Here is a 3112-nt window from a genome sequence, read left to right as displayed (position 1 = left end):
ATTTTAAAATAAATTACAGGAAAATAAGCGATTAAAAATATTCAAAATGGCGAAAAAAAATCACATCGACTAAAACTAGAAAATAACATTCAAAACTCATATTTTACGTCATCCTTGTCACAGGTTGTCGTCATCTTTGGCATGTGAGATGTGTTTTCTTGATATTCTTGACACTGCTGAGCTGTTTGAATCCCAAAATATCACAGAATAAACACTGAATGTTATATATCTTTTGGATTTTTCACATAGAATTCGATGCTACATTTTTGCTTCTTAATGATCTTTTTTTTTCCTTAAAAAAACATTAAATTTAATGAATTTTTACTTCTATTTTTCTTATACAAGTGTTTTTTATATAAATATTAATGTTCGTACCGTCTATCTGCGATAGGATATTGTATGGAAGTGATAATCTGATCTTATATCCGTACTTCCTCATTAAATGCCGGATGAGAAAAGAATGGTTTATACTAAATTTGACCTTTAGAAGATGAAATTTTAACTTGTTTTACATTAAAAAACACGTATACGAGTCAAAAATTTCTTTAAAAACAGTAAAAAATACAGTTAAACATTCAATTCTACAGCGTAGAGAAAAACGCAAAAAAAAAAAAATGCTTGGCGCGTACGACTGTCTGTCCGATTTTGAAACCGTTTCTGAATTAAATGGATTCGTCATTAATTTTTGAGCTTTATAAACTAATCAATAAGAAACAAATAACAAGAGAAACAATCATACAAAAGTGACAAAGCCCGAATGAAACAAAGAAAATTTCATTTTCTGTCCTTCTTCTTCTTCTTTTCTCCCCTCCTTCTTCTTGTAGAAAATACCTTTTTCGTTAATTTTATTTTTTCGTGATTCAGTTAGGTTTGTTGTTCGAGAAGAACTTTTACTCATTTAAGATTAGTAAAAAGGAGAATGAAGTAGAAAGAAGAAGAAGAAAAACAAAAACAAGTGTTACTTTTCTTCCTCTAAAACTGTCAAATTAATTGAAATTTTAGAATTATTTTTTTATAGAATTATTTTAAAAATTCTCACAGATAAAATAACTTTAAAAATTAACTAGTATTTTATATAATTCTGTACAAAATAATAATAATAATAATATAAAAAAAGAACGTGGAAAGATCAAGTCAAGTGACATTGCCCTGAGGCAAGACAAGCTTTTTATAACGTTTTTCTACCTTTAATATTTATTTATTTTTTTAAAATACACTCCAAGCAATCAACCATTCGTTCTATTAAACAAATATATATATATATAAATAAAATTAAATAATATTCTTCTAAGAATTAATGGAAAAATAATTTATTTATATATAAGCATCTTAAGATGCATTTTTTTTTAATATTCTAAATCTAGAATATATTTTATTATTGTTGTTATTCATTCGCATAAAGTGTACACGGTATAAAAAGATAATTTATCTTTATATACATTTAAACAACGTATCATTTTTCATGTAAGTGTATTTATGGAATTTTGTTTGTTTAGACAAAGTTTATCTCTCTTTTCTCTCCTCTTAACATTCATCTTGCATTCAGTATGTAATTATAATTCAAATAAAATATCTCAGTCATCACTTTCTAGAATTCCACACCTGCATTTTATGCCTTTGGATTAGCATTTTATCTTCTCAGGCTTACTTTATCCTTGTAACCTTGCGTGTATTTTTTTTCCTACTAAACATTCTTTTTTTTTATAAACTTTTCTTATGTTTAGAAGTTAATTTAATCTATAAAATTATAGAAAAAGTACTCAAGAATATATATAACTCATTAATATTGCTAGACGAAAGCTTCTGTTGAGAGCATAGATACATCCCTGAGCAATTTATCCCTTCTATCAGAAAAGATTTATAACTGATAGAAGGGATGAATCGTCTTCTATCTCTTCTATCAGCTCTAGAACTTCTTATATTTGAAGGAGTAAACTTACAGGTGGTACGTAACAAGAGATATCAATCTAACATAGCATTGTATTAAGAGTTAATTCTCTCCTGTATATAAATCTAGCAGCTCTTAACGTGTATAATAAGCATAAAACTCTAACTTTTATGTATAAAAAAATAAAATAAATATGTATATTTAATTTTCATCGACTACCTCTCTTTTCTCTATTCAAATCCTCGTTACAACTTTGGTCTGTAATTACCAAAAATAACACTCGTTCCACATTGACAAGTAACGAAATATGTTTTCCAATAAATCGATATTGTTACATTCTAGATGAGAAAATCAATATTTTAAATCTAAATGAGAAAATGATTTTAAATCCATGTTATAGATCATATATCATCAGGAAGGGTTCTCATCATTACCAAGAATGAACTGATGAAAAGCTCCTGCATCCCCCTTTCTTCCTCTCTCTCTCTCTCCCTTTCTCTCTATCTATACATGTATACACCTATACATTCATACATATTTCCTGTATCAAATCGAGTGTTTCTACTTGAAAATGTCTATAATTTTCACATTCCTACTATACCTAGTTATCAGGCTGTTGGACATTGTTGTCTAACCTTGTAACCATAGTTAGAGATGGCAAAGGACAGAATAACTCGTTTTGATTATAACCTATGACCCCGGAAGCGATACGTAGGAAAGGTTATAAGGTTTTTTTAAGGGATTGCACTCACGAAATCGTATACATGATAAATGGTTTGCGAATATATTGGCTTCCATTTCTGCTGTAGGTGTAACGAAGCGTATAGATGAGTAGATGAGCATGGAGAATTTTTTTTATTATTACTTTATTTTGTGTAGTGGGAATGTTGGATAGTGTAGTAATGAGAATTCAGGAGAGGGGGTTAAGGGCAACTACACGTAACTTGATGGGTTATTCTTCAAAAATTATACAATTTCCTTATAATTTAATGGCTTAAATGGTAGGTTTTCGGCTTCATAAATTAAGTTTTAATCATGTAATTTAAAAAGTGAATGTTGTTTTTTAAATGCAAAATACTTGGATAATTATATAGTAGATTTATTTTTCTTATTTTTCTTTTTAGGGGAATATATTTTTAAAGAAGAGGAAGAAGAGAAGAAATATGCATAAATTACAAGAAAAATTGTTGGAAATTTAAAAGAAAATTCTCTTTTCTCTCCTCT

Source organism: Centruroides sculpturatus, unplaced genomic scaffold (genome assembly GCF_000671375.1).
Source record: "Centruroides sculpturatus isolate CEXI.00-Female unplaced genomic scaffold, Cexi_2.0 scaffold296, whole genome shotgun sequence".
NCBI lineage: Eukaryota > Metazoa > Arthropoda > Arachnida > Scorpiones > Buthidae > Centruroides > Centruroides sculpturatus.
This window is presented reverse-complemented; position numbering follows the sequence as displayed.